General features: G+C 39.5%; 1 long non-coding RNA gene across 8 annotated transcripts in view; it reads left to right on the plus strand.

Annotated features, from left to right (window-relative positions):
- Positions 1-26711, plus strand: part of LOC140605303 (uncharacterized) — a 122093-nt gene that overhangs the window by 29208 nt on the left and 66174 nt on the right. Inside the window, exons 2-4 of one of the 8 annotated variants that reach the window (XR_012008000.1) lie at positions 3865-3974; positions 7910-8108; positions 24796-25039. The exons of 3 other annotated variants lie outside the window; for them this stretch is intronic. This is a non-coding gene — a long non-coding RNA (uncharacterized lncRNA). Of the gene's footprint in view, positions 1-3864; positions 3975-7909; positions 8109-24795; positions 25040-26711 lie in introns of those variants that run through there. 4 more of the 8 variants (XR_012008005.1, XR_012007999.1, XR_012008003.1 and 1 more) reach the window with 4 other exon arrangements.

A 26711-nucleotide genomic window follows, 5' to 3' on the forward strand; every position in this document is an offset into this window, starting at 1 on the left:
TGTGGCTTGCCAAAAATGATTTTTGTTTCAATGTCTTATTTTTGTATTTGGTTGTAATTTCTTGGTGAAAGTGTTTATCTGTCCTCCCTTCTTCTTTAATTAAGGCTTAGAAATCAACTTTAATCCTTTAAAAATATTGTTGATCAAATTTACAAGCAGTTATATAATTCCATCTGTAGTAGTTAGATTCATTTTTTTTGGATAAAGAGGTCTGTGAAAAGACCATTTTTCTTCTGGATTCTTAAAAGCTTCACTAAATTGGTGATATTCAAGTGAATTAAGTACAGAACAGTATCCCAAATTACCACCTCTATTCTCACTTTTTTTAAATGGGAGAAGGTCCGAGTGTGAGCTGAGCCATCAGAAGCTGTAGAAAGCAATATTCAAAACAGAAATTCTGAAAAAAACTATCTTTAAAAAAATGAACAAAATTAACCCATGAAGAACTCTTTACAGGAGTAATGGCAGGTGTCATCATGTCCTCCCTCCTCTCTCCTCAAATATTCAGGAAATGAAAACTAGAGAGTGATAGATGCTTGCCATTGAGGTATTTTTGTTTCACTGCTGAACTTTTATGCAAAAAAAAAAAAAAAAAAAAGCCCATCTTGAGTTTTCCACAATGCATGATAATGTAATGAGTGAAATATTAGTTTTAGTTAGTTATTACATAAACAGAAAAAACAAATAACTAATCAACGCAAGTTTCCAGAAAGCTGAAGTATTATAAAAATATGAAGACATTCATGACTTGTTTTCCCTCAGTCTTCCAACGAAAGACTTTTTCCCAAGCTTTGGGAAAAAGTGAGTTTTCTGTGTTTTTAGAAAAGGAAATAGGCAGGTGGGTCAGATCCCATTCCTTTTTTTTTTTTTTTTTTCCTATTCCTTGACCAAAGCAAAATTGGAGACAGCCAACTCTTCCTGACTGCTTTGTCAGCGCAGTCAGCAGCAAATTTAATAGTCTGGGGGTGGGGGCCTGGGGGCAGGGGATGGAGGCCTGGGGAGGTGCAAGCACAAGGCAGCCCCTTCTATGCATCAGCTAGTTCCACACTCCAGCTATAGCCTTGGGAACAGGAGAAATCCCAAACAGATGCGTTTTCTAAAGGTAAGGGAGAAAGTAAAAACTGAACCTGCTAAAAAAGAGATAAAAATAAAAAGTACATCTGTGTATTTCTAAGGTAATACTGAAAATTTCATTAGCAAATTTGAATTTAAGGACTTCAGGGCAGGCTCCTGATATGATTTTATTTTATTTTTCAGTGACTTTATGCAAATTTATCCCCTAGTTGTTTTTCTTTTTTAGCTTTATTGTTCCTCCTGTCCAATAAGTGCCATAAACTAAAGCTAATGTGTGTGTGTGTGTATATATACCTGCATATGAGTGTGAATAAGATAAGTTGACACGCTATTCAGTTTTCAGTTAAGCATTTAGCCAAACTTTGTGACCTCCTATGCACCAGGCTGGGGAAATTCTGGGAGGAGTCTGTTCTAGAAAAAGTTCAGACATCAGAGGTGGCATCTTTGGATTGGAACCATAACTTCACATCTGCTATTCCTGTGTCCTTAAAAAGAAGGTTGTGGGTTTTTTGTTTTGTTTTGTTTTGTTTTGTTTTTAACAGATAAAAAGAAACTGCCATAAATATTTGCTCGCAGATAAGCACTGAGAAGGCCTTTGATGTGGGAGCTTCCCCTCTGGCCCTGAGTAGAAGGAAAACTTGTGTATGCACAACAGGAGGTGGAGTCCACTGGGAATGAAGGACCAGACTATGTGGTCTCCAGATCCCTCCTTCCAGAAAGAGAGAACATATTGTGAGAAACCAAAGAGTACTATTACTCAGTGTATTAATTCTTTCAGGCTGCTGTAACAACATACCACAGACTGGATGGCTTAAATAACAGAAATTGATTTCCTTGCAGTTCTGTTGGCCGGAAGTCCTGGTGAGGTCTCCCTTCTTGGTCTGCAAACAGGTCTCTTCTCATTGGGGTCTCACAGGGTCTCTTTTTCTGTGTGCCTGACTTCCTGGTATCTCTTTTTCTTCTTCTAAGGATATCAATCCTATTGGTTGAGAGCCCAACCTATATGACCTCATTTAACCTTAATTTTCTTCTTAAGGACACCATCATCAAATTCAAAGCACATGGTAGGTTAGGGCTCTATTCCGTGAACACAATTCAGTCTACAAAATTCAGGAAAGCCATTTGTTCTATACTAACAGGTACATGATGAACTGTAACTTGGCGATTATTATTTACCCATGGTTTTTCCCCACCAGTCTCATTCATGCTTATAGACATCACTGCAGACCACAGACACACAGCTTTGGCTTAGTACCTAGTCTCTACTTATCAACGTTATACAAGATTTTCTGACATTCATAATGCAGGGCTAGGGATCGATAATTTATTTTTCCAGGATAATATTTTTCCTTTTTTGTACAAATCTGGTTGGATCAGAATAACAATGACAACGATAATATTTATTGCATACCAAGGACTGTGCTTATTTCATTTCCTTAACTTCTTCACCATACAGAGGAAGAGATAAGCTTTGAGCCTTAGTGACTCGCCTAAGGACTCAGAGCTAGTAAATTCCATGCTGTCGGACTCAAAATCCAGAGCTCTTACCCTCTATCCAGTGGAAATGTAACACAGCGACAAGATTCTGAGAGTCGTGACAAATCTCTACCTTTATCTCGCCGCTGGATATTCAGCCTGTTTAATCTTAGAGCTAGATTTTCAAGCCTATCCCGGGATAGGGCCTCACGCCTATACATCATTAAAATATTTTATGGAAATATTTATTTCTAGTATGCCTACCGCTGCTCATTGGTAAGCCCTCCCTTCCCTGTCTGTCACCACATTGTCCGTCAAGGGCTAGGAAGGTGAATAAAACACAGTTCCTGGGAGAAAACTCAAAATGTAATTGAGAGATAGATGTACCCAATTATTCAAAATACATCATGATCAACAGGGTACGTTATAGAGTCATTCAAACTGTTGTGGTAGCATAGAAAAAAAATAGCTAGAAATGCCCAGAGAGAACATGAACTAGTTTATTGTGGGGTGACTTTGAGGCATAAATGGAAGGTAAGTAAGTTTGCCAGGCAAGGCCAAAGGTTTTCAGGTTGGGGCAGAGCATGTTTTTCCTTGTGGTATTTATGTTCAGCTGTGGTTTTTGTTCTGTAACATTTTCAAAAAGCAATAATATATCTGGGAGGGGAGCCCCCCTCCCCTCCCAGCCAGCACTGGTGTTTCCTGTCCTGCGGAGATGTCCTCCAGGTGAAAATAAGGTGTCAGGTACTTGCTAACTAAACAGCCTGGCCAACTCAGGATTACCGAAATTGGATATGCAGTGATCACAGTCCACTGAGCACTTTTATTTGAAGCACGTATAAACTGATAAACATCCAAAATGAAAGTATTCTAATGAAATTATTGTACCAACAATGTGATTCGAAGTCAAATCAGAATGCCTCCTGCTGCTGCCACTCCTTGTGGGGGGAAGCAAAATATTCACCCACCTAAGCATGAAAGCTCTCTCTTTATTCAGTGTCCTCCCTACTCACATCCCATCAGTCTGAGCTCTATCAGGACCCAGTTTATTTTACAAATGAGGAATTTTGTTTCAAACACCTAATCCTGCATCACCTCTAGCACAGAAAATAATCCTACTTTCGAGGTCATGGATTTCCTACTTTCTGACAGCCTGGCACAAGCCCCTTAGCCACTCTTAACCTGGGTCAATAGATCTCTCTTTCTCTCTCCATCTATTTTTGTCCGTTCTTTCTCTAGTCTTGAAGTGCAAGGTATCAGTCTTTTGATAATGACATCTTTTCTACCTGTGCTCTGGTCCTCTCCCCACTCCAGGCTCTCATACAGCTTTCCTGCCACTCTGCAATTTGCCAGCTTCCTGCTGAGAAAGCAGAGCCACTGGTGCCTGGTGCCTGGAAGCAAGCAGCAGGGGATCAGATAACTAGGTGACTTTAACTCTCTCTCATTCTCCTTGTCCCCCCAGTAAACATGTGTCTATGGCCATCTGGTGGCCTGGTCCCTCTGTAACGGTCCCAGATGTGCAAAGGGATAAGGGAACTTAAATCTGATGGTGAATCAGAAACCAGGGGAGTCGAGGGGTCAAGGTAAAGGTCAAAGTGAACGGTGGAGAATGAGAATTGGGGATACTTCCATGGGAATTAATATGGAAAATTTACAGAAGGAAAAAGATCCAATAAAAAGAATCAATTTAAAAGGCAAATATCAAAGGTCCATGAAATATCTGCTGAGAAATACGCTTGTGGTTTTAGCTCTGTGATGATCTAAGTAGAAAATATAAAGGTCAACAGTTAAACAGGCACCCTAAGATGCAAAGAAAGAAACAGGAGTAAGGCCAGCTGATTACGGCGTTGCATTGCAGAAGAAGCCACGCAGGGCAGAGAGCTGACGCTTCCAATGTGACCATGGAGCTAGGTGCCTGGAGCACTGGTTCCTACACCTGGCTGATCATCAGAATCATCTGAGGAGCTTATAAAAACTGTGTAATGTGTCCCTTCCCTTGACCTATTTAATCTGAGTCTCTAGATGTGACGTCCAGAAGGACAGATGTGTGTGTACATTATAATCTGTTTGTCCCCTCAATCTTGGAAAGCATCTCAGGTGATTCAGAGAGCCAGTAATTTGGGGGTTGAGTGTCATGCAATCTTTTTGGTGAGCCAAGGAGATAGGTTAAGGAGGAGGATAAGGCTTGCTTCTTGGTAATGAGAGACCTGGGTAGGAGGCTGCAGAGCCAGGTTTTTGGAGGTGTGACGTGAACTTTCTGCATCACTGGTGTGGTGGCTGAGGCCATAATGGAGCGAGAAGGCTCACTGAAGCTCTCAGCCCGTGGGGTCCCATCTGCTGTGTGGAATGTACTCAGTCACTCTATCCACTGTTCCGCTTTGCTGGCTTCGGGCTCTGCCTAGAGACTAGTTACAGCCGATCAGTTTTTTAACAGAAGGTTCCATTAGACTGACCAGCCTTTACAGATAAATCCTGGGACATGGAATGCTTATGAGAAACCGTATGGTTTATTATCATGGGGAATAGTTTGTCAAGACACATTTTCGTTCTAAGGGGAAGCACGCTGTAAGAGGTGAGAGTCTGGGCTGGGAAGTCAGTCTCCTCCTGAGTGTGGTTCCTGGCTCCACCTTTTTGCTGCTGTGTGACCTTAGGCATGTTCTATAAACTCCATTTGCCTCAGATTCCTTAGATGTAAAATGAGGATTATGCTACTATCTACTTCATGAATTGGTATGAGGATTAAATGAGAAAAATGCATGTAAAGAGCTTAGACTAGTGCCGAGGGACATGTTATGTGCTCAATAAGGAAATGCGTATTTCTTGAAGAATTTTCTAATATATTTCTTAATGCACAGTGGCAAATTGAAGGGCCAGGGTGATTACATAGCCTAGGATCACATATTCGGTAAGTGGTCGATTTAAGTACTTGAAGCCTGCGCTCTTCTCGTTGCTCAGTAGCAAACCTTAGCCACAGGACATGAAGAATCATAAGTCAGTCCAATGCACAATGGACTGAAGAAGCAACGACGGCACCTGGATAGAACTGGAAAGGATGAATCACAAAACTTAGTGCAGCTAGGTACCCTCTGGAACAATTCAGAAGTCCAAGAAGATGAAAATGCCAGACAACGCTGCACTTAAAATGGAAACTCCTCAGAGTTACTGGTTCTTGGAAGAAGAAGCAGAACTTGCAAACCCTTTCAAATATGGAAAAGACAAATAGTGGAAGAACTGATAAAGCATCAATTTGAAATTCCCGGCAAACAAAGGGTTTTACAAGAATGGAGAAGGAGGGGTGGCTGGTGGCTGTTGGTTAACTGTCTGACTCTTGATTTGGCTCAGGTCATGATGTCAGGGTCCTGGGATGGAGCCCCTCAGCGGGGAGTCTGCTTGAGATTCTCTCCCAGTCTCTCTGCCCCCTCCCCAGCACCGCACAAGTGTGCACGCTCTCTCTCTCTAAAAAAAAAAAAAAAAAAAATGGTAAAAAATCACAATATACCACTTTGCTTTGTAGTAAACAGCACTCCGTATTTGTAGTGATGTAACCATGGCTTACTGATTTCACCTAAAGTGTGATGCCACTATGCTAGGAGGAGGCGGAGGGGGAGATGGACATAGTGTAAATGAATTACATCCTCATCCACAGCACAAAAGCACTAGATGGTGCATAAAGTGGAAAAAATAAGAGATATTAATATAAGCATATTATGTTGAGTAGGAAGACAATGACAAGAAGAAAGATATTCAGTGTCAAAAATGTTTGCTCTTGGGAAAGAAGAGGATGAGCATGTTGGGGGCAAAGGGTTTGTTTTTCTTTTTTCTTTTTTTTTTTTTTAAAGATTTTATTTATTTATTCATGATAGTCACACAGAGAGAGAGAGAGGCAGAGACATAGGCAGAGGGAGAAGCAGGCTCCATGCAGGGAGCCCGATGTGGGATTCGATCCCGGGTCTCCAGGATCGCGCCCTGGGCCAAAGGCAGATGCCAAACCGCTGTGCCACCCAGGGATCCCAAAGGGTTTGTTTTTCATTAAAAACTCCTGAGTTAATATTTTTTTCCCTAAATCATGTTGTGTTTTAAAAATATTCATCAAAATATAGTACCCATTAAAAATAGTGTTTCTTGTTTTCCAAGGATCCAGAACAATTAGCTTGCTTCACTGATGGGAAGATTCAGTTTTGTCTCACCCTCTTTGTAAGATTCTATGAGATTTTGTTGTTGTTGTTGTTGTTGTTGTTGTTGTTGTTATTTTCCAATATGGCACTGGTTTAATCTAGAGAAATAGGAAAGAATTATGTGGTGGGGAGAGAGCAAGTTTGGGTTTAGAGGAGCGGATGGATGGAGAAGTCTCAGGCCGAGAGCATGGGGGAGTGGGGATTGGCAGATCCCATATTCCCCAGAACAGCAAACATCAAAGAATATATATACTAGTAATCGTATATATAATGATAGGTTTTACCATGTACCACACACTGTTCCAAGTGCTTTACATGTAAAATCTTGAATCCTCACAACTCTATGAGGTCATGTACAACGATTTCTTTTTTTAAAGATTTTATTTATTCATGAGAGACACACAGAGAGAAGGACAGAGACACAGGTAGAGGAAGAAGCAGGCTCCCTATGGGGAGCCCGATGTGGGATTCGATCCCAGGACCCCAGTATTATGATATGAGCCAAAGGCAGATACCACTGAGCCACCCAGGCACCCCTCATGTACAATGATTATCTCCATTTACAAAAGGCAACAACTGAGTTGGAGGGAGATGAGATAATTTTCTCAAGATTACATGGCTACCAAGTGGCAGGATCAAAATCTGAACCCACACCCTCTGGTTTCAAGTTGAGCTCTTAGGCTCTACCGTACAGCACTTGGGAGTGCACACATACATCTCCGTTTGGGGGATGAGAGGCACAATGTAGGAGAGCTCACCAGAGTGGGTGTGGGGTGTGGACGGTTAGGCTGGGGAGGCTGCTTGCTCCTGCATACTGGTTTTAGCTGGCTGGAATGCCATGCGCTCAACTCAGTTTCTAAAATGATGTGGGAAAACTACAAGTGTAGTGAACACCCCACTGTGTTAAGGTGATGACAAAGGATCTCTCCTTGACCAAACTTTGGTCAGGCTCCTTTGAGTAAGCCTGACCTTGGGCTTCCATCTCTACCACGTGGAATCCAATTTAAGGGAGAATCCATCCCCGACTTCTTCCTTCACTAGATTCCCGCTTGTCTATGCTGTGTACTCAAGTCTATACTCATTCTGCACTCAAGTGACCCCCTGTCCCCCACCTTTGAACAGATCCTGAATCAAATCTGTTTTTCGTGCTTTTACTAATGCCCAGCTCTGGTTTCCTCACACAGTGATCAAACTGCTGGCATCTCTGGGTGGCCATGCGATTAGGTGATTGTTGCAAGAATTTCTACACGGTATCTCCAAGGTCTTTACTCATTGGATCAAGCAGCTCTGGAAATGAAAGTTCCCCCAGGAACAGCACAGCAGGCTTGTTTAAGCAACGAGAGCCAAATGGGCTGAAGTTGATAAAGCAGGAATAAGAATAAGGTGATGGTGACATATATAGGAGACTATGCTCATATGGTTCAGCTGCCACTTGACTATTTTAAACATTTAAAATATTCTGTTCTCAATCAAAAGATTTGATAACCCAATTTGGAGCAAGTCTAATGCAAACATCTATGATGTGAATGGAAAATACCCAAGGAACTACTTGGGGAAATTTCTCTTTGATGATTTTTTTTTTTTTTTTTTTGGAAAGAAATGAATATTTATTTAGATCCTGCTATATATTTTGTCATTTATTCCAGATAATTGGAATAAAAAAAAAAAAAGTCCCCTCTTCCTAGAAACCAATGTTTAGTTGGTGGAACAAATAAATAATTCCTTGTAATACAACACATTTATCACAGAACCATAGATAAGCTATTTTAAAACACAAAATAAAGCTGTTTGCTAGATTCTATAAATTATATGAGGCCTTCCTAATGGATATGTTCTTGAGCTATATTTATTAAGCCTTCCTTCATAGAGAGGAAGAATGTTTTATTTATTTATTTTTTCTTTTTTTTTTTATTGGTGTTCAATTTACTAACATACAGAATAACACCCAGTGCCCGTCACCCATTCACTCCCACCCCCCGCCCTCCTCCCCTTCTACCACCCCTAGTTCGTTTCCCAGAGTTAGCAGTCTTTACGTTCTGTCTCCCTTTCTGATATTTCCCACCCATTTCTTCTCCCTTCCCTTATTTTCCCTTTCACTATTATTTATATTCCCCAAATGAATGAGAACATATAATGTTTGTCCTTCTCCGACTGACTTACTTCACTCAGCATAATACCCTCCAGTTCCATCCACGTTGAAGCAAATGGTGGGTATTTGTCATTTCTAATAGCTGAGTAATATTCCATTGTATACATAAACCACATCTTCTTTATCCATTCATCTTTCGTTGGACACCGAGGCTCCTTCCACAGTTTGGCTATAGTGGCCATTGCTGCTAGAAACATCGGGGTGCAGGTGTCCCGGCGTTTCATTGCATTTGTATCTTTGGGGTAAATCCCCAACAGTGCAATTGCTGGGTCGTAGGGCAGGTCTATTTTTAACTCTTTGAGGAACCTCCACACAGTTTTCCAGAGTGGCTGCACCAGTTCACATTCCCACCAACAGTGTAAGAGCGTTCCCTTTTCTCCGCATCCTCTCCAACATTTGTTGTTTCCTGCCTTGTTAATTTTCCCCATTCTCACTGGTGTGAGGTGGTATCTCATTGTAGTTTTGATTTGTATTTCCCTGATGGCAAGTGATGCAGAGCATTTTCTCATATGCATGTTGGCCATGTCTATGTCATCCTCTGTGAGATTTCTGTTCATGTCTTTTGCCCATTTCATGATTGGATTGTTTGTTTCTTTGGTGTTGAGTTTAATAAGTTCTTTATAGATCTTGGAAACTAGCCCTTTATCTGATATGTCATTTGCAAATATCTTCTCCCATTCTGTAGGTTGTCTTTGAGTTTTGTTGACTGTATCCTTTGCTGTGCAAAAGCTTCTTATCTTGATGAAGTCCCAATAGTTCATTTTTGCTTTTGTTTCTTTTGCCTTCGTGGATGTATCTTGCAAGAAGTTACTATGGCCGAGTTCAAAAAGGGTGTTGCCTGTGTTCTTCTCTAGGATTTTGATGGAATCTTGTCTCACATTTAGATCTTTCATCCATTTTGAGTTTATCTTTGTGTATGGTGAAAGAGAGTGGTCTAGTTTCATTCTTCTGCATGTGGATGTCCAATTTTCCCAGCACCATTTATTGAAGAGACTGTCTTTCTTCCAATGGATAGTCTTTCCTCCTTTATCGAATATTAGTTGCCCATAAAGTTCAGGGTCCACTTCTGGATTCTCTATTCTGTTCCACTGATCTATGTGTCTGTTTTTGTGCCAGTACCACACTGTCTTGATGACCACAGCTTTGTAGTACAACCTGAAATCTGGCATTGTGATGCCCCCAGATATGGTTTTCTTTTTTAAAATTCCCCTGGCTATTCGGGGTCTTTTCTGATTCCACACAAATCTTAAAATAATTTGTTCTAACTCTCTGAAGAAAGTCCATGGTATTTTGATAGGGATTGCATTAAACGTGTATATTGCCCTGGGTAACATTGACATTTTCACAATATTAATTCTGCCAATCCATGAGCATGGAATATTTTTCCATCTCTTTGTGTCTTCCTCAATTTCTTTCAGAAGTGTTCTATAGTTTTGAGGGTATAGATCCTTTACATCTTTGGTGAGGTTTATTCCTAGGTATCTTATGCTTTTGGGTGCAATTGTAAATGGGATTGACTCCTTAATTTCTCTTTCTTCAGTCTCATTGTTTGTGTATAGAAATGCCACTGACTTCTGGGCATTGATTTTGTATCCTGCCACGCTACCGAATTGCTGTATGAGTTCTAGCAATCTTGGGGTGGAGACTTTTGGGTTTTCTATGTAGAGTATCATGTCATCGGCGAAGAGGGAGAGTTTGACTTCTTCTTTGCCAATTTGAATGCCTTTAATGTCTTTTTGTTGTCTGATTGCTGAGGCTAGGACTTCCAGTACTATGTTGAATAGCAGTGGTGAGAGTGGACATCCCTGTCTTGTTCCTGATCTTAGGGGAAAGGCTCCCAGTGCTTCCCCATTGAGAATGATATTTGCTGTGGGCTTTTCATAGATGGCTTTTAAGATGTCGAGGAATGTTCCCTCTATCCCTACACTCTGAAGAGTTTTGATCAGGAATGGATGCTGTATTTTGTCAAATGCTTTCTCTGCATCCAATGAGAGGATCATATGGTTCTTGGTTTTTCTCTTGCTGATATGATGAATCACATTGATTGTTTTACGGGTGTTGAACCAGCCTTGTGTCCCAGGGATAAATCCTACTTGGTCATGGTGAATAATTTTCTTAATGTACTGTTGGATCCTATTGGCCAGTATCTTGTTGAGAATTTTTGCATCCATGTTCATCAGGGATATTGGTCTGTAATTCTCCTTTTTGGCGGGGTCTTTGTCTGGCTTTGGAATTAAGGTGATGCTGGCTTCATAGAACGAATTTGGAAGTACTCCATCTCTTTCTATCTTTCCAAACAGCTTTAGGAGAATAGGTATGATTTCTTCTTTAAACGTTTGATAAAATTCTCCTGGGAAGCCATCTGGCCCTGGACTCTTGTGTCTTGGGAGGTTTTTGATGACTGCTTCAATTTCCTCCCTGGTTATTGGCCTGTTCAGGTTTTCTATTTCTTCCTGTTCCAGTTTTGGTAGTTTGTGGCTTTCCAGGAATGCGTCCATTTCTTCTAGATTGCCTAATTTATTGGCATATAGCTGTTCATAATATGTTTTTAAAATCGTTTGTATTTCCTTGGTGTTGGTAGTGATCTCTCCTTTCTCATTCATGATTTTATTAATTTGAGTCTTCTCTCTCTTCTTTTTAATAAGGCTGGCTAATGGTTTATCTATCTTATTAATTCTTTCAAAGAACCAACTCCTGGTTCTGTTGATCTGTTCCACAGTTCTTCTGGTCTCGATTTCGTTGAGTTCTGCTCGAATCTTTATTAACTCCCTTCTTCTCTTGGGTGTAGGATCTATTTGCTGTTTTTTCTCTAGCTCCTTTATGTGTAAGGTTAGCTTTTGTATTTGAGTTCTTTCCAGTTTTTGAATGGATGCTTGTATTGCGATGTATTTCCCCCTTAGGACTGCTTTTGCTGCATCCCAAAGATTTTGAACGGTTGTATCTTCATTCTCATTAGTTTCCATGAATCTTTTTAATTCTTCCTTAATTTCCTGGTTGACCCTTTTATCTTTTAGCAGGATGGTCCTTAACCTCCATGTGTTTGAGGTCCTTCCAAACTTCTTGTTGTGATTTAGTTCTAATTTCAAGGCATTATGGTCCGAGAATATGCAGGGGACAATCCCAATCTTTTGGTATCGGTTCAGACCCGATTTGTGACCCAATATGTGGTCTATTCTGGAGAAAGTTCCATGTGCGCTTGAGAAGAATGTGTATTCAGTTGAGTTTGGATGTAAAGTTCTGTAGATATCTGTGAAATCCATCTGGTCCAGTGTATCATTTAAAGCTCTCGTTTCTTTGGAGCTGTTTTGCTTAGAAGACCTATCGAGTATAGAAAGAGCTAGATTGAAGTCACCAAGTATAAGTGTATTATTATCTAAGTATTTCTTCACTTTGGTTAATAATTGATTTATATATTTGGCAGCTCCCACATTTGGAGCATATATATTGAGGATTGTTAAGTCCTCTTGTTGAATAGATCCTTTAAGTATGATATAGTGTCCCTCTTCATCTCTCACTACAGTCTTTGGGGTAAATTTTAGTTTATCTGATATAAGGATGGCTACCCCTGCTTTCTTTTGAGGACCATTCGAATGGTAAATGGTTCTCCAACCTTTTATTTTCAGGCTGTAGGTGTCCTTCTGTCTAAAATGAGTCTCTTGTAGACAGCAAATAGATGGGTCCTGCTTTTTTATCCAGTCTGAAACCCTGCGCCTTTTGATGGGGTCATTAAGCCCGTTCACATTCAGAGTTACTATTGAGAGATATGAGTTTAGTGTCATCATGATAACTATTCAGTCTTTGTTTTTGTGGACTGTTCCACTGAACTTCTTCTTAAAGGGGAATTTTAAGAGGCCCCCTTAAAATTTCTTGCAGAGCTGGTTTGGAGGTCACATATTCTTTCAGTTGCTGCCTGTCTTGGAAGCTCTTTATCTCTCCTTCCATTTTGAATGAGAGCCTTGCTGGATAAAGTATTCTTGGTTGCATGTTCTTTTCATTTAGGACCCTGAATATATCCTGCCAGCCCTTTCTGGCCTGCCAGGTCTCTGTGGAGAGGTCTGCTGTTACCCTAATACTCCTCCCCATAAAAGTCAGGGATTTCTTGTCTCTTGCTGCTTTAAGGATCTTCTCCTTATCTTTGGAATTTGCAAGCTTCACAATTAAATGTCGAGGTGTTGAACGGTTTTTATTGATTTTAGGGGGGGATCTCTCTATTTCCTGGATCTGAATGCCTGTTTCCCTTCCCAGATTAGGAAAGTTTTCAGCTAGAATTTGTTCAAATACATATTCTGGCCCTCTGTCCCTTTCGGCGCCCTCGGGAACCCCAATTAAGCGTAGGTTTTTCTTCCTCAGGCTGTCGTTTATTTCCCTTAATCTATCTTCATGGTCTTTTAATTGTTTGTCTCTTTTTTCCTCAGTTTCCCTCTTTGCTATCAACTTGTCTTCTAGGTCACTCACTCGTTCTTCCACCTCGTTAACCCTCGTCGTTAGGACTTCTAGTTTGGATTGCATCTCATTCAATTGATTTTTAATTTCTGCCTGATTAGCTCTAAATTCTGCAGTCATGAAGTCTCTTGAGTCCTTTATACTTTTTTCTAGAGCCACCAGTAGCTGTATAATAGTGCTTCTGAATTGGCTTTCTGACATTGAATTGTAATCCAGATTTTGTAACTCTGTGGGAGAGAGGACTGTTTCTGATTCTTTCTTTTGAGGTGATGTTTTCCTTCTAGTCATTTTGCTCAGTGCAGAGTGGCCAAAAGCAAGTTGTATTGGGAAAAAGAGAAAAAGAGAGGAGAGAAAGAAGGAAAGAAAAGAGAAAGAGAAAAAAAAGGGAAGAAAAAGAAAAAAAAACGAAAAAAAAAAAAGAAGAAAAAGAGAAAGAAAAAGAAAGGAGAAAAAAAGGGGGTGGGGGAAGGAAACAAATCAAAAAGCAAAACAAAACAAAAACAAAAACAAAAACAAACAAACAAAAAAAGAACCACCGGGGAGTATCTTCTGATTCTGTGTTCTTTAAGTCCCTTGGCTTCTCCTGGAGGTTGTCAGTCTAGCTGGTGTTCTGGGGGAGGGGCCTGTTGTGCTGATTCTCAGGTGTTAGCAGTTGGGGGAGCTGCTGTGCCCCTGCCTGGTGCAGGGCTCGGTGGGGGTTGTTTACCCCGTGAGGCCGCAGGAGGAACAGCCCCAGTGGCGGGGCAGCTCTGGAAACCTGGATTCAGCTCCGGCAGGAACTCCGTCTGCAGGGCCTGGAGGCTCCGGGGCGGGGCCGCTGATGTGCTCAGCTGGGGCAGGAGCGTCCTCGCTGTCCTGGGCCCTCCCGGCCTCTGCCTGTCCCGGGGGAGGCGGGATCCTGGGCTGTGTCCCGGCGCCCTGTGCTCCGGGGCCTGCGCTGTTGGATTCGCGCTCCCGGGCCGCGCAGCCCCCTCCGCGGAGCCGCCGCCCGAGCCCCTTCAGCTGCTCCGGGTCCCGCCGGGTCCCGCCGTGCGCGCTGCAGCCCTTAGGGAGCTCGGCGCACTCTCCTGGGTGCGCAGTTGCTGTTACTGTCCCCGGGAGCCCGAGGGCATCCTCGCCCTCCTGGGTCCTGCTCCAACCCCCTGCGAGCCCCTTTCCGCCCGGGAAGGTCGGTGCAGCTCCTGCGTCTCCGGGACGGGGCTCTCCTGTCCTGGGGACACTCGCCCCGGCCTCAGCCCGGCTCCTCGCGGGGCCCCTCCCCCTTGGAGGCCTTTGTTCCTTTATTTCTGTTTCCCCGTCTTCCTACCTTGATAGATGCGCGAACTCTTCTCACTGTAGCATTCCAGCTGGTCTCTCTTTAAATCTCAGGCCGAATTCATAGATTTTCAGGATAATTTGAAGGTTTTCTAGGTAGTTTGGTGGAGACAGGTGATTTGGAGACCCTACTCTTCCGCCATCTTGCTCCTCCCCCTCTTTGATGATTAAAATAGATCAATTCTATACAAGTCTCACTGGGGAAATCTACTTTTTAAAATATTTTCTCTTCTATTCTTATTTCCTAATAATATATCTTTTGATTCTGCTTTTTGGGAGTTATTTCCTCTTTTCAACACCCAACCTTTCATTGATTTTAAAAAAGTATTTTCCTACTCAATAATTTCCAATTTTATTGATTTTTAAATGTTCTTCAAATTTTTTTCCCTGGTAACCTGATTTTATTTAATGAAAACAATTATCTTCTGTCTCTTGGAAATAATTAAATAAAATTTTGCTTAGGTTTTTCTAGTCCCTTTATCTCTCAATTTCAGATCATATTTCTGTTAATTTCTGACTGTTCTTTGTGCTAAAGCTGCCCTTAAAATGTCTGGTGATCCTTTGTCCATGCATAGTTAAAAGAGAATTATTACAAAGCCAGTGTGAGGGCTGGAGGCACTTTTTGCCCTGGGGGGATTGGTCAGCTTTACTCCAGGACAATTGACTGGGTTAACTGTTCATTTGATTAAGGGGTACTGAAGTGTCAGTACTTGTAGGTTCTTTCTTTGGTCCTGGTTACTTTCATCAGAAACGAATCCCTTCATCACCTGCTTAGGCTGTCCCAGGAGTACGGGGAGAGTGGAAGGAGGTCTCACCTGCCCACTAGGCTCACTTTTAAGCATGGCTGTCAGCTATGCCTGGGGTCCCGAGCCCAGGGACTTGCTGATTTAATTACCCAAGAAGGGCCAGTTGTCTGGCTATGTGGTTTGAGGAACAGATAGCAGGGTCTAATTGCTCCTTATTCAGACTCTCAACTGATCCTTCTGCTTTTACTTCCACTTCAAAGCCTATCCTTCAATTCCAATGTGCTGGGAGCTCTCAATTTTTGCTTTGGTTTTCCCATGCCCTGGCTTGTTGGTACTTCAATACTAGCAATCTCTCTACTCTGCTAATTCAGTATCTGCTTATCCTCTTATTTTCCTTGTCACAAAATTTCATCGCTACCTTCTATCTACTGTTGTCTCCTTTCTTTTTTTTTTTTTTTTGGAGGGAAAGCTACGTTTTTTTTTTTTTTTTTTTTTTTTTTAAATAATCTTTCACTGTTCTTTTGCTGGAGTTTTCATGGCAGAGCAGAGATGAACACATCTTGTGTTTGCCATGTTTATTTAGAAGGGCCATTATTCACTCTTTTATCTTTGGGCATTAGGCTAACAGTGGTATCGAGTGAAATTAGAAATCTCATTAGCGTTTTTTAAAGCTATTAATGTCATTACCAAAGAACAGGGCATCTTGAATGCATTCTTTTCCAAGCAAGTTTTTAGATGACTCATGCTAAAATTGGAGATCTATAAATTTATTTATCAGAGTCATTAAGTATTGAAAACTAAATCTAATGCCATGGAGCACTGGAAAGAACATTAGATTAGAAGTTGTAAGTTCTCAATTCAAGATTTATCTTTGCCATCTTGGGCAAAATACTTTCTCCCTTGGTCTCAGTAAAATGTAGGCAATTAGATTACATGGCTTCTAAGATTCCTTCTAGACTAAACATTCTGTGATTTTATTAGGTAATTTCAAATCCCTCATTGAATTCACCGGTCCTCCAGATGCTGTTACCCAAAGTAACAAACGTTACCCAAAGTACAATGCATGTCACTGGTGGTCAAGGAAATAATGTTTAATGGCATTAGAATTAACATTTTAAAATTTATTTCTATATTTTATTTATATAATCATTAATTTATTTTAATGTTTATATCCGAGAACACTGTTCCAACAAAACTTAGGTTTCCTTTGCAAATAAATATATTTTTAAAGATTTTATTTATCTATTCATGAGAGACAGAGAGAGAGGCAGAAACATAGGCAGAATGAGAAGCCGGTTTTTCATGGGGAGCCCGATGCAGGACTTGATCCCAGGACCCTGGGATCACACCCGGAGCCAAAGGCAGATGCTCAACCACTGAGCCACCCAGGCGTCACTCTTTGTAAATAAATTTACTCAAACTTAAAACTATGTTTTGATTTAAAAAGAAATCATGAATAATAGAATGTGGTATGTAGCCATGATAAAAGTTACAAAGATAGCGTGCAAATGAATGTCTTTTCTGAATCATGGCCCTCTCATGACATGTCCTTTCATGACTACACACATTTATTCTCTCCTTAGCAAAATCTTTGAATGTCCAGCTCAAAGATTGCTTGCTTACTGAACCATCCAAGGTAGAAGAGTTTCATATTCTGAAATAGTACAGCTCATGTGACAGGTCTATTCCCACAGACTAGGGGCTTCATCTTATTCATCTTTGTATCTCGAGGACATTGATGTGCTTAACTTTGTAATAGAAGCCCAATCAATATTTGTTGAAAGAATGAACCAAATCAGGATCTTGAGAACTCTGATGGACAAAGGTTTCCTGTAATTGATTTATTTTCAGCATGTATCACTAACTCCGTGTCAATGGACACTGTCTCTACTTTATTAGTTCCAGAATACATGCCCATGAGAACCCAGAATAGGAAGAACAGGCTTGATATGAAAGATCAAAAATACACTATTGGAAGCTTTAAAGACTAGTCACAGATCCTGTAAATTTTAGGAAGGAAACAGTTCAAACATCATTGGATCTTGAGATTCTGAGACACTGGGACTCTGGGATCAATGGCTCTTCAATAGAAATGGATGCCATCTTCCATTAGAGCAATTTATATTTTGTAAACTTTACACTATAAAGTCTAAAATCTATAGTAGTTTGAATTTACAAAGCACTTCTACACACTTCATTTACTTTTACCCTCACAATAATGCTTTGACGTTGAAGGGGAAAGTAAAGTTAGAAAAATTAGTTAAATGATTTTCAAAATGTCACCCAGATGGTAGTTGGCTAGACCAGTGGTCAGCAAACTATGACAAGGGGAGAGAAAAGTGTGTTTTGATAAACAAAGCTTCACTGTAACACAGACTTACCCTTAAGAAGGAGTAACTCCGTTTTCCACATGAAGAAGAAATTGAGGCCACAGAAAGATGGTTACTTGACAATGTCACACAGCTAGAAAGTGGTGCTGTCAGGAGGATTCACATGTAGGCACCTGACTCCAGGGCCTTTGCAGTCACAACTTCACTAGAGCTGGTTTTGGTGTCTAAATCCCGGCTCTAGCTCTGTGACCTTGGGAAATCTACTCCCTCAACCTCCTGTAAATTAATACTTGCCAAACACTTAAAACAGAGCTTGACACGCTGTAAGCACTCAACAGCATTGTCATTTTTATTAACACTCAAAATTTTGCATTGCCCTCTTTCTTTCCAATAGTAAAAATCACATCAGAGCTACAGGGCTAGATGTTCTACATATGCTGTCTTATTTAAGTTTTGTAGTAACCAATTATTAATCTTATTTTAGAAGACAAAATAATAGAGGTTCTCAAGGGTTAAATAACTTGCTCTGATACTGATCCCTGGTCTGTCTGTGATAGGTTTTTAAGCCTGTCTTCTCTACACGACTCCTTCTAATTTCATCATTTCCCTTACTTGAACTCAGTGCTTGAAAGACCAATGAAGGGACATCTTATTTCCCCCCTCTCTCAACCAACCAACAAATTAATCAGCCATCAACAAAAGTTAGGTGCATCCACTCTGCTCAAATGCATCATGGGCTTGCCTGTCTTCTTTCCTTTAAGTAACCCATTTCTGGACTCTGAAATAATCTGTTTTTGCAATTACAATTCCCTTTATTTGAAATCTGATTTGTCCTTTGAAACCAGATTCAAATAGTACTAAATCCTTAAAGACTTCTCTGATCATCAAAGACAGAAGCAGCTTGTTCTCTACAGAATCCAATAGTATTTTTGCTTGTACGATGCTAATGGAGTTGATATGATATATACTGACTCACGGTATTGCTTTCAAACATGCCTTAAAGTACCCTCATATATTGGCAACTTTAAAGTCTTTTGTAGAACAAGATGGGATATAGAGAAATACAAAATTTAAAAATGGAGCCCTCCAATGGAATGTACTGAGAAGTTTGTTTAAAAAATACCTCAAATTATTTGAATACTTGTATAAAGATATTCCCTCTGCACAGTGCCTTGTCTTGCATCATTAAACGGTAGGCACTCAATAAATATTTACTCACTCTAGATCTCAAGGTTTTTTTAATAAGGCTAATTTCATAGTTCCATTAGCTCAGTACAATTAATTTAAAAGCACCAAGATAACGCTAAATAATACAGACAGAATAGATAATTTATTCTAACACCTTATCTCTATGTTCCTCATTTTGAAAGTGTCTGACTCTAATTCATTCTACATTCTTTTTTAGTAGTTTAAATATTTTTTAGGTAATTTTAAAAATTAAAAATGACTCTTGGTAGACGATAGCCCATCTTTGTAATACTCATGATATGAGTGATCTATCATTTAAAGTAAGTCCTTTTAAAAAGCCACAGTATGGTAATCTATTTGCGTTCATACCTTATTAACAATCTTTACATCTTAACTCAGTTTTGCAGCTTCTGCTTTATTTTTAATTTGATTTGCCTAATATCATTCTTAATTAGAAATGGAGAAGCCTACAACATTAAAACAGTACCTACTTAAATTAATATAACAAGAGTAGGAGGGGCAGTTTGAGAGACAGAGTCAGGCTGAATTAGTGAAAAAGCATATTACAGAAAAATCTATAAACAAAGAAATACATGTTTTCAAGCACATTGATGACTAACCGCTAACAGTATTTTTCAAGTAGAGGTTTCAATGCCAATTTTTTAATTAAAATTTTGCATTCGCATGAGAATAATTTAATCTAAAAGTTATTCATAAGTTAAATTAATCTTATAAAACTTAAATTTGTTTAAATTTTGCTATACAAATGGTATCTCTTTGATAGACAAATTTAATTTAACTCATGGTAAATTATAGATTCTGGGTTTATAGTTAGTTTATTGTAACATTCTATATGGAATGTGTTCTGTACAATCTGTATCAAGTGAATCTAATCAACACAGTGAAGTCACATCATCTAATCAAATTAGCTTGAATTATGGTTATAGAGGCTTAATCTTAAAGCAGAATTTGATAACCCAAGCAAGCAAGCAGAGGATTATTCCCTATCCTGCAGATTTTATAGTTATCTTAAAAGTAGAAAGATTTGAATGACTGGATACTCTGCATGTCAATTTTACTTGGTCCTTCCTATAGGAAATTTAGTGGATCTCGAGCCTTACTGTGCACAAGGACACCACATAGGATTATATTTTTAAAAAATGAATACTGTACTCTATGGACAGTATATGTGATTTTCAAGGTCAATTTTAACTAACTGTAATTCTCACCTTTTTTACTGTCTTTAGAACTTAATCTTCCATATGTATCCTTATCATCAGCCTTGGCCAATGCCTTTCATGGTTGAGTTTTAACTTACCTTTTGGTTCAGTCAAAAGCTATATTAGGTCATACTGATGTAGTCTCGGATCTCCTTGCATTAACATGCCACACTTCTGAATTCTTCCATACTTTTATGCATGAGAATTGAAATGTCATTATCAACTCAATGAACTTATCTTTTGAGACTCAGCTTAAACCTTACCTCCTTTGAGAATTCTTGGGTATCCTCTTTACCAATTATTTGTAGATACTTCCAGGATAGTTTTGTCAAGCTGTGTATTGATTGTATGTTTTTTTTTTTTTTTTTTCTGTCGCCTACAATACACTATGATTTGGTAATGACTTGAATGTAATAAACATAGTGCTTATTGATCAATTATAGAATTAATGAAAAATATTTGCGGTAATGATTGATTTTTGGTGCCATATATAACCTTTTACATTTTACTTGTCTTGACTGATCCCAAAGAGGTTGGGAATAGATAGCATTCATAGATAGGTCCAAGTAAATCTCTGATTGTTTAAACATACAATTTTAAAAGGTTGTGAACTATCTGAAAAAGCTAAATGAAAGATGATTAACATGTTTTAGGTCGTTCATGCTTAAAAATTAAAAAACCTCAATACAAGGATAGCTGCAGAAGTTCATTAGGTTGAAGCCATACTGTCCGTCTCTACAGCTAAGGTAACCACATGTCCCAGGCTCCTCAGGATATATTTATGCCTGATAGCACCTCCTATCTTTGCAAAAGTGTCCTGGTTTGGGTGATGTATTATATAGTCACTCTACATAGAGTCTACAACAATGGACTTAAGACTAATGGGGAAAATAGAAATCCTATGGAAAAATCAACTTAAGAAAACGAACATCTCTTTGGAAGCAATACACATGGATATCTATATATTACCTATATTAGCATATTTTGCCACAAGAGGAATTCACAAATGATTAGGTCATAAATTCAATCTAAGTCCCTAGGTTTAGGGGATCTAGGAATCCCTCGACATTATCTTATCATTACCGAGTTGTAATTGCTTCTGCTAAGAGTTGAGGTTACCATGCCCCTTGGGATTAAGATTTGACCCTGATCCTTATTTTCCCACTTTATGACATTTACAATACTTTTGTATAATGACACTTTACAGTGTACAGAGCATGTTTATATACATTTTACATTTATATTAATAGAAGCATTACATTTAAGGGCTGTGGGTTTAGTATTTTTTGTGTTGGAAAAGAAGTATTTGTTTTGCAAAGATCTTTGATGTTTCTCTGGTTTCTAAAATGGACGTTCGTCATTATTCCTACACAATAAAAAGGTTAACATGGCTAAATCTACCAACTTTAGTGATTGTTTTTAGCTAGTATAGGCTCAACACAGGGTAAAGTTTTAGAACTGTTCTAACATTATGTCACCTGGGCTGCCCCAGCAGATCAGTGTTTCTCTCATTACTAAATCAATCCTGTAGCATCTCTTGTTCATTTAATTTGCTTCCATTCCTATCAGAGTATGTTTATAGACTGAAGAAAAATTTCTCTGTGTGTATAAGATAATGAATTCTGGGCTAAAGAAAAGTACAGATTACTACAGTAATTTCAGTAGATGAAAGGTAGTGGTATTAAGGGGTTTTATCATTGACTAAACTTAGGGTACTACAAAGAGAAGTGCTGGGAAATATAAACCAAAACATGTAATTAAAAAAAATTAGCATTTAATTTGTTAAGCATAGCATAATCATATTTCTATTATTTTGAACATATTTAAATGTTTTCACTATAAAATTATCATTTCTCTTAATTATATGATTACAAGGTTTTAAAAATCTTGCTAAATTTAAAAGTATGATTTTATTGTATTATTTGAATATGTAATTAAATGTAATTATATTTATTATCTATGTAAATTTATTATATACACAGATGTGTAAATTATATTTAATATGTAATTATATTTAAACCCTCAGAGGTTTTCTTTCTGGGTTATCTGGTTTTAAATGATGATAATATTATATAAGTTCAGAAAAATTTCCCCAACTGGAGCACTGTCAGCTTATTGTTAACAGTTTACCAAGGAGAAAGCAAAACTTTTTATTTCACAGTTGTCAAAAAGGCTTAAAATGATAACAGCACATTCATTTGTAGCACTCTTACATGATGAATGATTAACTTTAGAAGCTTTTACTAAAGTAAATTTTGTAGAGGAGAGATTGAAGCAAAAATCCTAGATTCCAGATGGTAGATTCAGCCCCTGAAGCAAAAGGGCACAAAAAGTATCATCAAAGGGGACACTTGATTACTTCAAATTTCACCTCGGTTAGCTTTGGCCATTTAGATATGGGTTGGTATAGTATCAAATTATGGAAACAACCCAAGTGTCCTTGACTGATGAATGGATAAAGACAAAATGATATACATGTAAACAATGGAATATTACTCAGCTATAAAAAAGAATGAATTCTTGCCACTTGCAACAACATGGACGGATCTAGAGAGTATAATGTTAAGTGAAATAAGTCAGTAGGAGAAAGACAAATACCATATGATCTCACTCATATGTGTAATTTAAGAAACAAAACAAACGGGCAAAAGAAAAAACAGACAAACTGGAAAACAGATTAACTATAGAGAACAAACTGATGGTTACCAGAGGGAGGCTGGTGGGGGGGATGGGGGAAATACGTGATGCTGATTAAGAGTACACTCATTGTGATGAACACTAAATAATGCATGGAATTGTTGAATAACCATATTTTACACCTGAAACTAACATAACAGTATATTTTAACTGTACTGAAATTAAAATTAAACAAAAAATAAATAAATACAGGCACACACACATACACACACACACATACACACACACACCCCTGCCAAAAAAAAGCCAGAGATTGAAAGGAGAGGTGGGGGTACTGGTGGGGTCCTACTGTCATATTCTTGGGTGTGCAGCAGTGGTGATGGCCTGGGGTAACAACACATCTTCTATGCATGGCACACTGAGCGATTTTGCTTTGCTTACCTCTCCAGACTCATATCTTGTCACTTTTGACTTCTGAAATGTTGCAAGTTCCCTGAACACATGATGCTGCTTCACATCTCTGCCATTTTCCCCATCCTCTCTGGAATGCCCTCTCTTTCCAATCATACTGTCTATTAAACGTTTTTTTCCCTTCTCTATTGATATTGAAGTTCCTTGCCTCCTGCTCTAACTAATATATAGATTCGTGACTCCCCAGGTCTGTGCATGGCTATAATCCAAGATCTTCCATTAATGGCTGTTTTTGGGAAGTTCTGTCCTTTCTGTCTTTGTTTTCTCCTTCATTTTGCTGAGGTACATCTTCAGGCATCTCTCAAAGAATAGATAATATGAGAGTAAACGGCAAGGTCTTTGTATATCTAAATTTATCTTAATTCTGCTACCATATAGATTCATAATTTAGCCAAATATACAATAAATTCTTGCTCAATAATTTTGCCCTCAGAATTGTAAAGATATGTTTCTAGTACTTTGTTATATTTAAAGTTACTTTTTTGTATTTGTAACTGGGATGCATTGCTTTACAATACTTGAAATAAAAACATATATTTCTTCATTTTTCTTTCAGTGGCTATATTTTCCACATCTAGAATCTATCTGATACATTTTTAAAACTGTTGTCTTCACTCAAGTTTTACAATCCTAGTCCTAAATCACATATTTGGTTACTCCCATGGACCACGTTGCTTCAAGTCGTTGCAGCACGTGTTCTGTATATGTCACTTGGAGTTTTTTTTCTTGTTTTTTTAAACCTTGGCTCTAATGAACCACTCTTAAACTAAATATTTGCATTTGCACTTATTTATATTTGGAGCTGGGGTGTAAAGAGGTGGTTTCCATGAATTGGCTTATTTTGTCTTTTTATTATTTTTTTTATTTTGTCTTTTTGATTAGAATATTTATTTTTGTAAATCAAATTAATAAAATAATTAGAACTCTATTCCCCAAGAGTGGTGACAAATTGCAGCAGTCTTTCTTGGTGTTCCACATACATGCCCTAGACCCACCTTGGGAGGCACCTGTAGATGGTTTCAACTTTCTGTGCCTCTATGTGGGAGCAACCTCTGGCCACATGGACAAGCTTGTGGGCAAGCTGAATGTGCAGAGGAAGTTAATGCTGAGGAGTGACCCTCAATTAAAGAGAGAGAAGAGAGTTGGTGGATAAAGATCCAGATTCTTTGCTGTCTGTTGTGCAGGATGCATGCAGTCTCTCAGAAGGTCCTGGTATGATTGGGCCTCCCTGTACATAGCAGTAACTTGCTCTTTACTGGTATTCTTCATCCTTCTTCCAGTCTCACCTCTCACTTCTTCACTTTGCTTCCTGAAATCACCTCTAAAAAAAACCACTTTTATCAAAATACTGATTTGGGGTGTACCTAAAGACCCAAGTCTAACAAGTCGGTTATGTTTGAGGACACTCAATCTCTTCAGAGTTGTATGGGAGCTGCAGGAACTTCTAGAAATCCTCAAACCAGGTTCACTGCTTTGCTGGATCTCCAGATGCCACAGTTTGGCATTGGTCCTCCATTGGACCAATGACGGCTTCATCTGAAATATGTCTTTCTTGTTCTGCTTCCTGCCTAGGTAGTATGACAATGTTGTCTTCGATGTCAGGAGTTCTACCAGCTGGGGAATCCCTGGGTGGCTCAGCGGTTTTGCGCCTGCCTTCGGCCCAGGGCGTGATCCTGGAGTCCTGGAATCGAATCCTGAATCAGGCTATCTGCATGGAGCCTGCTTCTCCCTCTCCCTCTGTCTCTGCCTCTCTCTTTCTCTCTCTTTCTGTGTGTGTGTCTCTCATGGATAAATAAATAAAATCTTAAAAAAAAAAGTTCTACCAACAGCCTTATTTCTTCCATGTTTAGCTCACAGGTGGGAAACCTTGCCTTGGTCTCCCAAGACATCAGCACCCAGTCCCATCAATGACCTCCCAGAATGAAGATCACTCCCTGTGGAGGGGTCCAGGCCTGTTTGAATCCAGCACCCATCTCTGGACAAGGTTCTGTAGAATCCTTTTGGCCAGTCAGCATCACCTCTGTGCCATATTGTTGGTGTTCATAATTGTCAGTATCATTAGACTGGGGACAGGCAGTGAGAGAAAGGGAGAGAGGGTTTTATACCAGAATAAAGAAGGAACAAAGAATGGGGATAAACAATGGATGTCTGCTAGATTTTACCTCTTAGATTCCTGCAATATTGTGATTCATAGGAAATATACGTTTAGTCATTCAGATGACCCAAATATATTTCTCATATATATTTGGTCCTGGCTCACAGCTCCCAAAACCCTTGTGATTTCCTGGGCAATAAGATCAATGAGATTATTTTCTGTTCTATTATTTAGTCTCCTGTCCCCAGTTCCTGAACCATTAAGGCAAAGTCAGTGTCTTGTTATTTATAACCAGGCTCTTTCAACCACAACTGGGCTTAGGTTGATGAGATGACTTTTGGGAAGCACCTAAGGATGGCTGGAGAGGAGTGGAGGGTTGGAGGTCAAATCAATCACCAATGGCCAATGATTTAATCAGTCATGCCTATGTAATGAAGCCTCCATACAAACCCCCCAAAACAGGTCTAGGAGAGCTTCTGGGTTGGTAGATACATGGATCTATCTGCTGGCAGAGTGTCCTGGCTAGAGAGGGAACCTCTGTACCTGCCTGGCTGTTTCTAAGTTATACACTTTAATGATAAATAGGTAATCTTATAAGTTAAATGTTTCTCTGAGTTACATGAGCCACGCTGGCAAGTCTATACCCAATCAGTCAGAAGCACAGGTGGCAACCTGGACTTGTGACTGGTGTCTGAAGTCAGGTCAGGGCAAGGGGCAGTCTTATAGAACTGACCCCTTAACCTGTGGGATCTGATGTTACCTCTGAGTGGATATTGTCAGAACTGAGCTGAATTGTAGGACATCCAGCTAGTGCTAAGAATTGCTTAGTGGTATGGGAAGCCCCCCATTCCACCCCACACATTTTGAAATTGGGTGTAGAACCCTTTAATTCCCAACATAGGTAATGCATACTTGTATTAACAATTTCAGACAGTTCCATTAGCATAAGGCAACTATCATACATTTACTCAGAAATGCATTCACTCTCTCCTAAAAGGGACAAAGGCCAAAGTCTCGTCCAGTTTGAGCTCCTGGATTTCTGGGTACATTCTTCATGGCTAAATGTAGATATATGCACTAATCACATAGCACCTGAAATTATAGCCACCTGAACACACCTGGGAAACAGGGCAAACAGGGAAAAAGGATAGCTAGCTGCAGAAAGTATTTCCCCAACATGCACAGTCACCACCCCCAGCATATGTGGCCTGTCTCCTTGCTAGGGTAGTAAGTTCCCAGTTAGGCAGCTCATTCTTCAAGCTGGCCCCAGGAGTCTCCCATAGCGTCATCTTCTCTGGTGATATCTGACAGGGAGCTTTAGGGAGCATTTCCCCAGGGGGTACCTGACAATAATTCTAAGGGATCTTAACTGTTTGCCTAAGTATTTGTTGAG

The sequence above is a fragment of the Canis lupus genome, chromosome 15, assembly GCF_048164855.1.
Source record: "Canis lupus baileyi chromosome 15, mCanLup2.hap1, whole genome shotgun sequence".
In the NCBI taxonomy this organism is placed as follows: Eukaryota; Metazoa; Chordata; class Mammalia; order Carnivora; family Canidae; genus Canis; species Canis lupus.